The 17,500-nt window shown below is 42.6% G+C and overlaps 1 protein-coding gene across 2 annotated transcripts in view; it reads left to right on the plus strand.

The window, feature by feature from the left end:
- Positions 1-17,500, plus strand: part of LOC123769465 (RNA-binding protein Musashi homolog Rbp6) — a 1,480,583-nt gene that overhangs the window by 1,007,921 nt on the left and 455,162 nt on the right. The window lies entirely within an intron of this gene.

Raw genomic sequence — 17,500 nt, forward strand, 5'->3', positions numbered from 1 at the left:
TGGAAGAGGCACAGCAATACAGAGAACAGCAACAGAAGTAGGAACTAAAACCAGAAATATATGAATATAACATCTATATTGCAGAACAAAGAAACAAAGTTACTACAAAGTAAATGCCAGGTTCCATGGAGGTGTTCACGACTGAGCCTGATCAGCATCCGGTGCTGGGAGATGAGATAACCTTAGAGGAGAGACTGACAAGTATTGAGATAACGACAGAGGAAGTAATGAGACATATAGCATCACTAGATGAAACTAAAGCTATTGGACCAGGCAATGTATCACCGTGAGTGTTAAATGAAGCGGCACAGACCCTTAGGGGTACCTTCAGCTTTGATCTTTAATGATTCAGCTGCGAAGGGCGATTTGCTCAGCTGCTGGAAGCTGGCAGATGTTGCATCAGTGTACTAGAGAGAGAGAATAGGGAGGAGGCACTTATAAATGCATAACCCTGACAAGCATTCCCCTGCAAAGTATCCGAAAGGGAGACTTAAAAGAATGTGTTAAAAGATTGGAATTGGTAAAGAACTATTCCAAACTTTTAAAAAATTTTCCTTGAAACTTTTGTCACCAAAATTTTCGCCTTAAATTTTCCTGACGAGAAGCTGCAAGGCGCGGGAGTCAGTCCCCGATGACTTTTGTCATCAATATCTATATTTTATGCACATTATATATTTTTTCAGCCCGGGTGTTGAGTGCTGGGTGTATGGGTGGTGCAGCTGGTGGCTGAGTCAGTGTTTGCCATGGGAAAATAATTCACGGATCTCTAAAGAGCTTCTTTGCCTGTAAAAGATTATTATAAGATCTAATCATAATACTTACCCTTTAAACACTCCCCCCTCACTCAAAAAAAAAAAAAGAATTCCTTGGACTTTAGAGATTGTGTTGATAAGCTGACTATATGTGAAGTGTTCTTATTAGCGATGTTGTAAGAGGATGCGAGAGGAAAAGTGAAGGGTGGAAGAGAGAGACCTGGGTACACCGCCGGCTGGTACCCCCTTCTAGTATTCACCTAGTTGTGCTTTAATCAATCAACTGTTACTAACTACTAACCAACTAATTTTTTTTACACACACACAAAATGGTAATGTGTGGAAAAATGCTAACATAGTTCCTATCTACAAAAGTGGCAGCAGGGAAGACCCCCTCAATTATAGACCTGTATCATTGACAAGTGTAGTAGTCAAAATATTGGAAAATTAATACAAACTAAATGGGTAGAACATCTGGAGAGAAATGATATAATATCAGACAGACAGTGTGGTTTCCGATCTGGAAGATCCTGTGTAACGAACTTACTCAGTTTCTATGACCGAGCCACAGAGATGTTACAGGAAATAGATGGTTGGGTTGACTGCATCTATCTGGACCTAAAAAAGACTTTTGACAGAGTTCCACACAAGAGGTTGTTCTTTAAACGGGAAAATATTGGAGGGGTGACAGGTAAGCTTCTAACATGGATGAAAAGTTTTCTGACAGAGAAAGCGGGCTCTGATCAGAGGCAATGTATCGGACTGGAGAAATGTCACAAGTGGAGTACCACAGGGTTCAGTTCTTGCACCGGTGATGTTCATTGTCTACATAAATGATCTACCAGATAGAATACAGAATTATATGAACATGTTTGCTGATGATGATAAGATAATAGGAAGGATAAGAAACTTTGATGATTGTCATGCCCTTCAAGAAGACCCTGGACGAAATTTGTATATGGAGCACCACTTGGCAAATCGAATTTAATGTGAATAAATGCCATGTTATGGAATGTGGAATAGGAGAACATAGATCCCACACAACCTATAAATTATGTGAAAAATCTTTAAAAAATTCTGAGAAAGAAAGAGATCTTTGGGTGGTTCTAGATAGAAAACTATCACCTGAGGACCACATAAAGAACGTTGTGCGAGGAGCCTATGCCACGCTTTCTAACTTCAGAATTGCTTAAATTTAAATACATGGATGGCGAAATACTTAAGAAATTGTTCACGACTTTTGTTAGGTCAAAGCTAGAATATGCAGCGGTTGTGTGGTGCCCATATCTTAAGAAGCACATCAACAAATTGGAAAAGGTGCAGACATGCTACTAAGTGGCTCCCAGAACTGAAGGGCAAGAGCTACGAGGAGAGGTTAAAGGCATTATGTATGTATACTAGAAGACAAAAGAAAAAGAGGTGATATGATCACTACATACAAAATAGTAACAGGAATTGATAAAATTGATAGGGAAGATTTCCTGAGGCCTAGAACTACAAGAACAAGAGGTCATAGATATAAACTAACTAAACAAAGATACCGAAGAAACATAAGAAAATTCACTTTCGCAAATAGTGGTAGACGGTTGGAACAAGTTAGGGGAGAAGGTGGTGGAGGCCAAAACCGTCAGTAGTTTCAAAGCGTTATATGACAAAGAGTGCTGGGAAGACGGGACACCACGAGCGTAGCTCTCATCCTGTAACTACACTTAGGTAATTACACACACACACACACACACACACTCACACACACACACAGGAAGCAGCCCGTAGAAGCTGTCTAACTCCCTGGCACCTATTTACTGCTAGGTAACAGGGGCATCAGGGTGAAGCAAACTGCCCATTTGTTTTTCCGCCGGCTGCCGGGATCGAACCCCGGTCCCTAGGTCCACGAGTCTAGAGCGCTGTCCACTCAGCCAACCAGTCCCCCAGTGTGTTTGTGTGAGTGTGTTTACTCACCTATTTGTGCTTGCAGGATCGAGCGTTGACTCTTGGATCCCGCCTTTCTAGCCGCCGGTAGTTTAAAGCAATGACTCCTGTCCTACTTCAATATCATACTAGGTATGATATTGAAGTAGGACAAGCTATGAATAGTGTTTAAGTTTTAAACGCGATAAATAGCGTTTTAAAGCTATGAATAGTGTTTGCTTCCACAATGTGCTCATTTAGGTCATTTCATTTCCCCACTACTCTCACGCTAAAAGAAAACTTTCTAACATCTGTATGACTCATCTGAGTTTCCAGCTTCCAGACATGTGCCGATGTACCTGTGGTAATGTCTTCTACGGAAATATGGTCATGTGTTCTTACTGTAATCCTGCTGTTCTGGGCACTGGAGTTATTAATAGAGGTGTTCATCTGGATGTTCTCCCTCGTAACCCTCTCCATACCCCAAGGAACGAGGCTAATGGCACTGCTTTCATTCATCCATTTATTGAGATCTAATTTTAATTCACTCAGAATCATTATCCTAGTAAAGCTATCCTCCCATGTAAAGATTTTGTTGCCAGCGAAAGTATTCAGAGTATTTATTAGAAGCCCTTCCACCGCCCTTCTAATTCTAATATTACTACTTTTGTAGATTATCTCACATGTCTTAAAATCAACATTGTGATCATTTTTCCCAACTACGGTTATCTACAGCATTGTTACCAGCCATAATTATACATGCTTTCTCATCTTCAATTCTGATCTCCAGTTTACTCCCTGTTTCCCTCACACATATACATCACTACAATGTTTACAAGGTGAGGTATATACACCTTCCAGATTTCTATCCTCTCCTGCTCTATTCTTACTAGACCTTTCCCCTAACTGTATTTGGGTAACTGAAAACGATTTTATGTTTTGTATCAGCTACGTTACGGGTCAGTTTACTTAAAAGAGGGTTACAAGGCAATTTTAAAACTATTTTCTTATCAGGATTCCAAGGGCGTCTCTCAGTTTTAGTGCAAAGGATGCCTTTAGCTTTACTTTTTCAATGAACCACGAGGCATAACCTAAATCCTAAATCCTGCTATTCCCAGAATTGCAGGATTACAGAAAGAGATGATGACACGCCCATATTTCCGTAGAAGTCATTACTATCACATATACTAACTATCATTCCTACCATTCTACCACAATTCTGACTACCATTGGCAGTCAGGAATTGAGGTGCCGTTGTCAGGCGGTCAAGGGGGGATAGGGCCCAGGATAGCAGCCTCGTTAGACGCTGAGCTAGATGTAAGTCTGGTCCTAATCACACACTCAGACCTTGATAAAGCACTCAGCAGCGTGTGAAAGACTTGGTGTAAATTCCCTACATAAATTTTACAAATACAAAAGTGTGGATTTTATCCTATGTTGTTGTTAATAATAATAATAATAATAAAATAATATTTTTATTGTTATTATTATTATTATTATTTTGGGTCCCGGTAGTACAGGCGGGTTCGTTCTTGACTCATAATCGAGAATTCTGGGTTCGAATCCCGGACACGGCAATGGTTGGGTGCATTACCTATCACCGAATGCACCTGTTCACTTAGCAGACCTTCGGGGGTATGAATATAGACCTAACGTGTATGAATACACACTGGCTGCCTGTCTGTCCCCCCGACACAGTGAATTATTATTATTTTCAAATTCGATTATCAAGAACTTGTGTTAATATTATTTTTCATGTTTCCCATTTTCTTTGCAGGTAAGAGTGGTTGGCTGTTGGGAGGAGAAGTGCATTGCCCAGAGCGTGAGTGCTTTTTCTGTCTCATTTATATGGGAAAATAATTATGCTTGAGTGCATTGCCGGAGGGATTTCTTTATGGTGAGAAATAATTACAGGCGAGTGTATGAGAACATGCTAATTTGTAGATGTTGACCAGACCACACACACTAGAAGGTGAAGGGACGACGACTTTTCGGTCCGTCCTGGACCATTCTCAAGTCGATTGTTGACTTGAGAATGGTCCAGGATGGACCGAAACGTCGTCGTCCCTTCACCTTCTAGTGTGTGTGGTCTGGTCAACATACTTCAGCCACGTTATTGTGACTCATCGCCTGCATGCTAATTTGTAAATTGTTCTGTATCGAGTTTTTTTTTTTTTGTTTACACAGTTGGGTACATGCGCAGATACCTTCCGAATCTGTCAAATTGCGCAGTTCTTGTTAAGCATGATGGTTAGCTGGCTCCCCTGGAACACGATCTCCCAATCGGCTTACATCTAGGTCTCCAATTACTGCAAGGCGAACAGAGGCGAACAGTTAAGGTTCCCTGTCCAGGGCTCGAACCCAGGCCGGTTGGTATGTGCAAAAATATAACAAAAATTCTCGATAGCAATGAAAAACAATCCTCGTTTTTAAATCGTTATCAGAGTCGGGGGTTTTCTTGCTGTGTTTACCTGTTGTTACGCCTTTGTTATTTCCTTTATTCTTGCTTTTTTTTTTTTTGTTTCAATGCTTTACGTCTCGAGTTACCCCTCACTACTTGTCACTTCACCTCATATCACGTCACCTTCTCTCACCTCACCTGTCACTTTACCTCATGCTGACTCGTCTTCCTGTTGTGTTAAGATAATGGTCCAGGTCTGAACAAAGTGTCTTCACCGTCATTACTGTGTGTGTGTGTGTGTGTGTGTGTGTGTGTGTGTGTGTGTGTGTGTGTGTGTGTGTGTGTGTGTGTGTTTTCAGTCTGTTTACTTATTAAAATGTAAACATGGACGCTAAAGTAGTCCTGCGCCATCTTGGTAATTGTTCAGTCTCAAAGGGATGGTCTATATATATATATATATATATATATATATATATATATATATATATATATATATATATATATATATATATATATAATGCACAGACTACCCTATTCCAGTAGCTGAAGTTTATAACTGCTTTGAAGTATAGTGTAGTGGATACAGCATGCAACCGCCACCTTGTTGGCCAGTGTTCGAGTCCCCTGGTGGGTTGAGTGTCTAAAAAGTTATATATATATATATATATATATATATATATATATATATATATATATATATATATATATATATATATATATATTATTGCTTTTTATAATTCGGTTAATACGTCTCGATTTTATAATATTTCATTAATACAACCTAAATACTGGCAGTTCTTACACTCTCAAAATACCCAGGTTGAAGATGCGATGTTTCAGTGTGCGTGTGTAAGCGCTGGAGTATACCTAGGGTATACTTAACGGGGTATGTAAATGGGTTCTGGGAGTTTTTCTGCTCCCCCAAGCCCGGGCTGGGACCGGCTTTGGCTTGTAATAACTTGATCTAACAGGCTGTTGCTTGGAGGGGCCCGCAGGCCCACATATCCACCACAACCCAGGGGTCCTGGGTTATGGTGGATATGTGTGGATACATATGTGGATATGCGTGGATATATGTCGTGCACTTCTTGCACGACATATCTATTTTTTCCCCCTTGAGCACGTCCACTTCTGTACCGGGAATATATCAAATAGCCGTAGACCTCTAATGTTCATACAGTGTTCTACGATTGTGCCTATGGCACCTCTGCCCCTTAGTGGTACAGTGCTATTCTGCATTTCCTACCATATAGGTCGTTATAGGTATAGGTCTTCAGTTTGTTACAATGTGTAAATTTGTGACCGGGTCTTACATTATCTTCTATGGGTATATTATGTGAAACCTTCTGATTAGTTACAGACGATATTTTCGATAAATAAACAAAGGGGGGGGAGGGGTTAGAGGTTAATATCAGGTTAACAGCCAGTTAATATCATGTGATTTATTGATCAGTTATATATGCAATGAACAGTGGGTTGTGCAGCCTGTCCTCTTACAAAGACCGTCGCATTTCGCTCGTATGTGTGACAACAATTTTTTGGCGCCGGCAAGAAACAATGGGGAGAGTTTCTTTCACCCTATGCCCCTGTTACCTACCAGGCCAAAGGCCAAAAATTGTTGTACTAGAAATTAGAAGCGGCTCGTGCAAGTGACGTGCTGTCCCGTTTTCTGTTTTAGGACCTCTGGTAGGTTAGGAGAGGACACTTCAAATTGACTGTTTTCTTGACGTTGTGAAACCTTAGGAGGACGGTCTGGTGTGTGTATTCACCTAGTTGTGTTTGCGGGGGTTAAGCTTTGCTCTTTCGGCCCGCCTCTTAACTGTCAATCAACTGTTTACTAACTACTTTTTTTTCCCCACACCACACACACACCCCAAAAAGCAGCCCGTGACAGCTGATTAATTCCCAGGTACCTATTTACTGCTAGGTAACAGGGCCATCAGGGTGAACGAAATTTTGCTCATTTGTTTCTGCCTGATGCAGGAATCGAACCCTCGCCACAGAATTACGAGTCCTACGCGTTATCCACCAGGCTACCAGGCCCCCCCAAAAATAAAGGTGTGTGTGTGTGTGTGTGTGTGTGTGTGCATGTATGTAAATTGTGTCATAGTCACTTCCTGTCTCTCCCTTTCCTGTCATACATTTGCGCTATACCTCTTCCTTCTTCACCTTCTACTTCTCCTTCCCCCCCTCCTCCTTTACTCTTCCTCCTCCTTCTTCTATTCCACCTTTTCTTCTTCCAGCCCAAATTCCTACCTCCTGAAGGATCACCAGCAATACAGCATCCTCAAAGGAAGGATTCTGCCCAATTGGAAGCGGCAGGATAGATCAGGGTGATACAATAGCGGGCCGCCGGCAAGAATGCAGCTAAGCAAAAAAAAAAAAAAACTCAATAACGCGACCCGGAATTGACGAGCCGTCAGATTAAGGCTGTTATGAGGGATGGGGAAGAATCAGCTGCATTTCCTGCCTCATATCTTCGGGTTCTGTAGCTGCCACCACCTGTCATTTGCTCATCTAGTTGGACTTGCCTAGTCGTGCTTGTAGGGTTTAGTATTTGCTCTTAAGCCCCGCCTTTCGAACGTCAGTAGGTCAAGGCAGGGACTTTTTTTTGTTTTTTCATTCTTTTTTTTTTATATTTCTGTTCGGAGGTGTGTAGGAAATTGGCTTCGAGGTGAAAGAGTGTTACTCATTTAGTCTGTTCCACTCATTTACGACCCGTGGACTGAAAACGTTGTTTGACGTGTGTGTGACTAGTGTGTGTGTGTGTTTACTAGTTGTGTTTTTGCGGGGGTTGAGCTTTGCTCTTTCGGCCCGCCTCTCAACTGTCAATCAACTGTTTACTAACTACTTTTTTTTTTTTTTTTTTTTTTTTTTTTCCCACACCACACACACACACCCCAGGAAGCAGCCCGTGACAGCTGACTAACTCCCAGGTACCTATTTACTGCTAGGTAACAGGGGCATTCAGGGTGAAAGAAACTTTGCCCATTTGTTTCTGCCTCGTGCGGGAATCGAACCCGCGCCACAGAATTACGAATCCTGCGCGCTATCCACCAGGCTACGAGGCCCCTTCCCTGTGTGTGTGTGTGTGTGTGTGTGTGTGTGTGGGGGGGGGTGTATGTGTGTGTGTGTGCGTGCGTGTGTATGTGTGTGTACTCACCGTCCCTTCACTTTGCCTTATTATTAAAGCTCTCCTTCCCTAGTCTCTTATAACTCCTCCAATAACCCCCTCCCCCCCCCCCCCCACCCCCGCACAAGATCCCATAACTCTCCCTTGCTTGCGTTTCAAACCCCTTATACCCCATTCCCCGCCTCCTGTACCCCATTTCCGGCTTCCCATCCCCCCTCCCTCCATCCCCATCCTCTCCCTCACCCTCCTCAAATGCCCCATCACTTCATTTACTTTAATTAACGCTATAAATTAAATACCTTCCAAATAACCAATTTATATCAAATATATTTCTTAACATGAATCAAGCGGTTCGTTAATATAAATCTAAAATTGAGACCAATTTATTTATTCAGTTAACGGCTTTATAAAGCCAATTCGAATGGTTCATTATACGGAAAACTGTCGTCTGAAGATTTGAAGAAGAATGTGTCCTGCTGGAGAAACAGGCGTCGTGGAATGATAGAGAGAGAGAGAGAGAGAGAGAGAGAGAGAGAGAGAGAGAGAGAGGGCAACCTTCCTTCTCTCCTTCCTTTCATCAACTTTCTTACTACGCTTCCTGTTCTTTTGACACATTGCCTACCTTTCACGCGCCCTTCTCTACCTGTCTTATCTCTTCTATCCCTCACCATCTCCCTCATACTTCCCTCACCTCTTATCACGTGGACCGACAGGCACCTGTGTGTTGTGGTGTTGGTGTGGAGTTAATGGGGTAGGAGAAGGAAAAGGTGGGAGGGGGGGGGGCAATAGTGAAAGGGGAAAGGAAAGGGGTGTTTAAGGGAGAGAATGCATTGTACACGTTTTAAACGGGTTAGCCTTGAGGGTGCCAAACTCTCTTTTATTATTTCCCCGATAGGGCTTTGGGCCGCCTGCCTCTAGACACACACGCACACACGCACGCACGCACACGCGCGCGCGCACACACACACACACACACACACACACACACACACACACACACACACACACACACACACACACACACTCACACACTCACACACTCACACACTCACACACACACACACAGAGCGGGGGTTTGCGGGGTTGGGCAAAGCTCAACCTCCGCAAACACAACTAGGTGAATACAACTAGGTGAATGCACACACACACACACTCACACACATCAGGGGTCTGGTAGCTGAGTGGACAGCGCACATGACTCGTAATTCTGTGGCCCGGGTTCGATTCCCGGACCAGGCAGAAACAAATGGGCAAAGTTTCTTTCACCTTTCACCAGTAAATAGGTACCTGGGAGTTAGACAGCTGTTACGGAACTGATGCCTGCGTGTGTGTGGGGGGGGGGGGGAATTAGTAGTTAGTAACAGTTGATTGACAGTTGAGAGACGGGCCAGAAAGAGCAGACAGAGCTCAACCCCCCCCCCCCCCGCAAGCACAACTAGGTAAATACACCTAGGTGAATTCACACACAAAGATTTGGCCGAGACTTTTGGCCGGTTCCTTCTGCTTTTCAAAACTTGCTGGCGTTGTTTTTGTCTTCCAGGGAGGAGGTGTATTTTTATAGTATTTGTTGAAGCGTCAGGTTGTTATAGTGCTGATGGTCTTGTGCTCTTTGTTGGCCCACCTCCTCTTCAGTTTGGAACGCCAGTTGCTAGCTAGCTATATATATATATATATATATATATATATATATATATATATATATATATATATATATATATATATATATATATATATATATATATATATATGACAATGTCAGACCACGGAGGAAAAAAGAAACAGGAATTTCCTTAAGTACTTTCGTATATTAAATACATCTTCAGAAGGTCGATTTAATATACGAAGGTACTTAAGGAAATTCCTGTTTCTTTTTTCCTCCGTGGTCTGACATTGTCACATTCTTAATCACGTGTTTATTTTCGTGATATATACACACACACATATATATATATATATATATATATATATATATATATATATATATATATATATATATATATATATATATATATATATATATATATATATAATGTGTGTGTGTGTATTTATATAGCGGACGTAAGATCCAATACTGTCGGTATATCTGGGAATATTTCGGGTGCGTGTACGGAGGGTATTTGGGTAGATATTTGGCAATATTTCCTGGCCCTATTGTAGTGCATCGTCTTGATCGAGAAAGGGAAGCGACGTTGATTTCTTTATAAAATATACGACTGGCCTCAGTTCCGGGAATCCTTGAGAAAAACCTCACTCTCTCGGCTGCTATTGCCCTCCACCCACCTCCTTTTCCACCCTTCCTATCCCTCTTCCACCCTTCTTATCCCTCTTCTTTCTTCTATTCCCCCTCACCTCCCCATGATCCTCATCCCCAGGGGGGGTAAGGGGGGGCGACTATCCCTTTTGTGCCTCTACACGGTGCTGATTTCCGCAAGAGGGAGGGAAAAAAATGCATTCTGCCCTTCCTGGGGGCGCTGATTTCCGAAAAAAAAGGAAAATCGTTAGGGTGCGTCTCCATAAGGCGAGGGAGCCTCGTATTTTAGCGCGGGTGTCGGCGCCCGCACCATCCTTGTCTCTCACAGATAGACGGCCAGGGAGAGCCTACCCACTTTTACCCAATCCTCGTTTGTCATAAAGGCAGGGGAGCCGCGGCAGAAGAAAAGGTAGGAGACGGAGGAGAAGAAAGGCAGCAGCAACAACAGCAGCAAATGATGAAGAATGGGGGGAATAAATATAGGAATAGAAGGAAAACTAGAAAGAAGCGAAGTGACACTGAAAATAAAAGCTGGGGAAAAAAAAGAGGCAAAAGATGATAAATGTAGAAATGGTAGAATAGGATGTAGACAAAGTCGATCCGGTAGACATCCCAAGAGAAGACGTAGGAGTAGAGGAGATAGAAGCAGCAGCAGTAGCAGAAATAAGAATCGCGGCTGAAAGTTTTTTCTCCGAATATTGTATTTTAGTGTTATTCAGATTAGTTTACGTATTCTGGAGCGAGGGTGCACTTTGCCTTCTGAATCTGATGTTTTGTGGGTGAGCGGCGCTCCCTTGGGACTTGCATGGAGGCTAGCCCGACTTATTTTTGGCCTCCAATCGAGAGCTTCCTTCCTGGCTTGTAAGCTTTATATATATATATTTATATATATATATATATATATATATATATATATATATATATATATATATATATATATATATATATATATATATGTCGTACCTAGTAGCCAGAACGCCCTTCTCAGCCTACTATGCAAGGCCCGATTTGCCTAATAAGCCAAGTTTTCATGAATTAATGTTTTTTCGACTACCTAACCTACCTAACCTAACCTAACTTTTTCGGCTACCTAACCTAACCTATAAAGATAGGTTAGGTTAGGTTAGGTAGGGTTGGTTAGGTTCGGTCGTATAACTACGTTAATTTTAACTCCAATAAAAAAAAATTGACCTCATACATAATGAAATGGGTAGCTTTATCATTTCATAAGAAAAAAATTAGAGAAAATATATTAATTCAGGAAAACTTCGCTTATTAGGCAAATCGGCCCTTGCATAGTAGGCTGAGAAGTGCGTTCTGGCTACTAGGTACGACATATATATATATATATATATATATATATATATATATATATATATATATATATATATATATATATAGGGGTACCACCTCTGGTGCAAGTGTAGGGACCCATAGCCTCGGAGAAGAAAATAAAGAGTACTCAGAGAAGACCTTGTGGATCCTCACTGAACACTTTGATATATATATATATATATTCCACTTCATCTCCTTAATTTATGAAGTCTTCTTATTAATCTTGTAATCTTAGTCCTTCTTTCCACCTTTTCCTACCTTAATCTTTCCCCCTTCATTCCCCTCCCCCCTCTTATTTCCTCATTCCCTCCCCCTCTTGGTGACTCATTACCAACCACTCTTCCTGCCTCATTTCCAATCAACCTCATATTTCTTCCCCCCGTGAGTGAGAAGGTGTTTACCCCAGACCTCTCTCTCTCTCCCTCCACGGCCAGGGATCAGAGCCGGGAAGGCGAAGAAGGAGGGGTGGGAAGGGGGAGGGAAGGGAGTGGAAGAGGGGTGGGAAGGGGGAAGGAAGGGGGTGGGGTGGAAGATAATATTACCACCACCTTAAACAGGTTAGCGAAAAACAGGTTGTTTTAGTGTATTAAATCCCACAACAACAAACTTGTTTTTACTTGATGCTAAACAAGGATTTACTCGTGTGCCCCCTTGTTGTATAAATCCGTTGTGCCTCTGTTGTGTAAATCCGTCGAGTTAGGGGGGGGGGGAGGGGGCCCGTTTGTATAAATCCTCGGACCCCTGTTACATTCCAGCACCCCTGTTGACGCTGCTTATTTTTAGGGGTGAATTCTTGTCAATATTTCTGAACTATGTGAAGGAATCCTCTTCCTTGCTCAAGTCTGTAATGGGGAGGGGGAGGAGGAGGGAGGGGAAGGTTAACACACTGCTTTTGTTGAAGAATAAACAAACAGATCGTAAACAAGATAAGTTCTCCTGATTGTAAACAGAACATTTTGATTGTTCTTCCGGTAAAATCGATTTCTCTCCTGATACGCGCACGCTCGTATGCACCACGCGCACACACACACACACACACACACACACACACACACACACACACACACACACACACACACACACACACAAAATGAGCCACAGAGACATTAAAAATAATTTTTTCAGTGTCAGAGTAGTTGACAGATGGAATGCATTAAGCAGTGATGTGGTGGAGGCTGACTCCATACACAGTTTGGACAAAACTGCGCGCAAAAATACAAGCCACAGCTTCGTGTCATCCTTTACAGATGCCACAAAAATCAGCACGAAAATTACCTCTGCTGAAGACACTGAAGAACTACAAGCAGATATCAACAAAGTTTTCGATTGGGCAGCAGAAAATAACATGATGTTTAACAGTGATAAATTCCAGGCACTCAGATACGGCAAATTTGAGGATCTGAAACATAATACAGGGTACAAAACACAATCAAATGTGCCCATAGTAGGAATACAGCATGTCAAGGATTTGGGAATAATGATGTCTGATGACCTAACGTTTAGGGAGCATAACCAAGCAAATATTGCGACAGCCAGAAAAATATTAGGATGGATTACGAGAACTTTCAAATCCAGGGATCCCATCACAATGGTTGTACTATTCAAACCACTTGTGCTGTCCAGTCTTGAGTTCTGCTTGGTACTCACTTCCCCCTTCAGAGCAGGAGAGATTGCTGAAATAGAGGGAATACAGAGAACATATACGGCACGCATAGACGAGATAAAGCACCTAAATTATTGGGATCGTCTCAAAGCTCTCCAAATGTAATCACTAGAAAGGAGACGAGAGAGATACCAAATAATATACACATGGAAAATACTGGTGGGCCAAGTCCCAAATCTACACAGTAAAATAACAACGTACTGGAGTGAACGATATGGAAGAAAATGCAGACTAGAACCAGTGAAGAGCAGAGGTGCCATAGGCACAATCAGAGAACACTGTATAAACATCAGAGGTCCGCGGCTGTTCAACGTCCTCCCAGGGAGCATAAGAAATATTGCTGGAACAACCGTGGACATCTTCAAGAGAAACCTAGATTGTTTTGTAAACAAAGTGCCAGACCAACCGGGCTGTGGTGGATATGTGGGCCTGCGGGCCGCTCCAAGCAACAGCCTGCTGGACCAACCTCTCACAAGTCATTGGGGAGTAGAAGAACTTCCAGAACCCCATCAAACAGGTACCAAACAGTTTCAAATGTAGGTATGATAGAGCCCAGTAGGCTCAGGAATCTGTACACCAGGTAATTGACGATTGAGAAGCGGGACCAAAGAGTCAGAGCTCAATACCTGCAAGCAGAACTAAGTGAGTACAACTAGGTGAGTACATGGGACCTGATATTTGAGTAGACAGCGCTTGCGACTCGTAATCCTAGGGTCCGGGTTCGATCCCCGGCGATGGCGGAAAACGAATGGGCAGAGTTTCCTTCACTGATGCCCCTGTTACCTAGCAGTAAATAGGTACCTGGGAGTTAGTCAGCTGTTACAGGCTGCTTCTTGTGTGTGTACTCACCTATTTGTGTGTGTACTCACCTAGGTTGAGCTCTGGCCCTCTGGTCCCACTTCTCAACCGTCAATGTGTGTGTGCTTGTTTGTGTGTGTGTGTGTGTGTGTGTGTGTGTGTGTGTGTGTGTGTGTGTGTGTGCGTGCGTGTGTGTGTGTGTGTGTTAGAGAGAAATGAATATAGTAGATATAATAGAGGAAAAAATAGACTGGTTAGAAAGGCGGGTTCCAAAAACTAATAGCTCGATTCTGTAGATCCAAATAGTAAATACACCGCTTCTCATGTTTTCCTTCCCTCTTATCTTCCTCCTCCTCCTCTTATTCCATTCCGTTGTCTCCCCTCGCATAATTCCTCTCTTCCCTTCCTTGCTTTGTTTCTCCCCCTCTTCTAATTTCACCTGTGTCTCTACTCTCGTCTCTCTACAACCATCTTTGTTTATTTACACAAGTTCTTATGTTTGTTTGTAAGCTGTTTGAGCTCCTGAAGTTTTGTTCCCTCTTCTGGTGGCAAACACCTTGGCAGAGGTGTGTGTGTGTGTGTTTGTTTTGTTTGGCTTCTTGGTCATTTTCTGTCTGTCTCAGTTTTCCTGTTTCTTTGTTTCCTTTTCTATTCGCTTTGTTTTTTTATCTGTGTGTGCCTTATTCTCTCGTTTTTTTCCTCTATGTGACTCTTATTTTCTTTGTTTTTTATCTGTGTGTCTGGCTTATTCTCTTTACTTTTCTCTCTGTGTCTATCTCCTTCTCTTTCTTTTGTCTCTTTCTGTCTCTCTCCGTAACATTGTGGGACCGTTGTATACCGTTATTTGCTTAGCTAAACGATCTATGAGGTTGAGTTCCTGAACCAATCATGTGCCTCTGTAACCCTTTCCCACGGAATATGGGTATGGGGTGCATAATAAAGAAAGCCATTTAAATTGAATTGCCTTAAACACATCGTTACTGGTGTTCTCCGGCGTTGTTGACTCGTGGTACTGGACTTGCTTGCCAGGACAGCTGGGCGTGTACAAACATAATTCCATGCTTAGCGAGTCTGCTCAGCCTTGTTTAACTTGAGGGGGGATAAAAAATGGAATTAGCGTTTTGAACTCGCTTGAGAGAAACAGATGGTAGTAGACTGTGTACTTTATGTACTAGTGTGTGTGTGTGTGTGTGTGTGTGTGTGTGTGTTTGTGTGTGTGTGTGTGTGTGTGTGTGCGTGTGTGTGTGTGTGTGTGTTTTGTATTGCACCATTTAAATAAAAAGGAAAGATTTTTCTCACGCCTATCTCGGTTTTTCTTTATCATATTATATAAATGGTTATGTATATTATATTATACGCTTATGTATATAACATGTCTTGCCTTGTACGCTAATTGTACATTTCCTCTAATGTAATTATGTACAATTTTTTAAAAGACGTAATTTAGATCTGCATAACAGAGAAAATTAAATTAAATTGAATTTTTGTAAATAAAACAAGTGATAGACCACTGAAGTATATCGCAAAATGTAATTATGTCAAATTGTAAGGAAAATAATTGTGGTTTAGGGGATGCTAGAGACACAAAACATTATAAATTTACTAATGATAAAATTTATTATCTAGTAATTTAATACACGGAAAAGATAATCGCGTTGGAAGGAGTTTCTTGCTCCTTAGCTGTTCTAAGGATCTCAGTGTAAAAATAATTAAAATCTAATCTAATTGTGATGTTTTCCTTGGAGGAGCTAGGAGTAGTGCTGCCTCCTCTCTCTCTCTCTCTCTCTCTCTCTCTCTCTCTCTCTCTCTCTCTCTCTCTCTCTCTCTTTTTTACCCAGGATTTGGTTTTTATCTCATTATGATCTTGTCTTTCCTCTCCTGCTGATTTTATTGTCTTCTCCTTTGCACCCCTTCTTTCCTTGCCCCTTTCCCTCATCTATACCTTTTATTATGATTTCTCGTGTCCTCTCTTCCTTTTGCTCTCCTAATCTCTTTCGTCCCTTCATCTCTCCCTACCAAACCCCCCCCTCCTCATTTTCTCCACCTCCATCATTCACTCTTCCATCTCTATCCTTCCCCTTGTATGCCCTCCCCCAACCCCTCCCCCAACCCCAACCCCTCTACATTAAAGTTATACATTATTGAGGCTCAGCATGTTAAATGTTAATGGAGTTCTTCCTTAGGCTTTTGGAGAGTCTGTGGGTGTCTCTCCATGTTTTCCTGCAGATAATTCAGGATTATCTCCCCGACGCTCATCCTCGTCTCCTTATCTCTGGATAATTCACGATGGTTGATCCAGGATTATTCCCCGATGTTCATCCTTCTCATTGGATAATACAGGGATACATTTTTCATGATTACCCGATGATGTTTATCACAATTTTTATCCTTATTAGTGAATAGTTAGAGAGGCTTTAATGATTGTTATGCCCGCCTCGATAATTCAGGATTGTTCATTATCTTCATAAATCTGAGGTGTTCCGCAACGTGAATACTTCAGATGATTCAATGATCAGTCCAGCCTGGTTGATCAGTCCAGCAACCAGGAGGCCTGGTCGACGACCGGGCCGCGGGGACACTAAGCCCCGGAAGCACCTCAAGGTAACCTCAAGGTATGATCAGGCCGGCAGCGAATTATCAAAATTATTGCACCTAAGTTTAGGGCCAGATAATTGTGTGTGTTATTTGGCTTGGTTAAATGATATGTGAGTCTATACCTTCCCCACATGCGCGCTCGCATACGCGCATGCGTTACCACACGCATATCTACATATGTGCATATACGGCCCCACACGCGCATACTACCCCCCCCCCCCATTTGCCCTTCACATACTGCCACATGCCTTCCCTCCCCCCCTTCCCGTTGGTGGCTGAGCGGACAGAACACTGGATGCGTGATTCTGTGGTCCCGGGTTCGATCCCGGGCGCCGGCGAGAAACAATGGGCAGAGTTTCTTTCACCCTGATGCTCCTGTTATCTAGCAGTAAATAGGTACCTGGGAGTTAGTCAGCTGTCACGGGCTGCTTCCTGGGGGGTGGAGGTCTGGTCGAGGACCGGGCCGCGGGGACACTAGGCCCCAAAATCATCTCAAGATAACCCCTACACGCGCCCCCACCCCCACACACACGCACCCCTCCTCCACACACACACACACACACACACACACACACAAACCCTCACAAACACACGCCCCCCCCTCCAAACACACACAACCCCCCCCCCCCCTCCCCCAACCACACAAGGATCAAAACATAAAGAC

This window comes from Procambarus clarkii, chromosome 63 (genome assembly GCF_040958095.1).
Source record: "Procambarus clarkii isolate CNS0578487 chromosome 63, FALCON_Pclarkii_2.0, whole genome shotgun sequence".
In the NCBI taxonomy this organism is placed as follows: domain Eukaryota; kingdom Metazoa; phylum Arthropoda; class Malacostraca; order Decapoda; family Cambaridae; genus Procambarus; species Procambarus clarkii.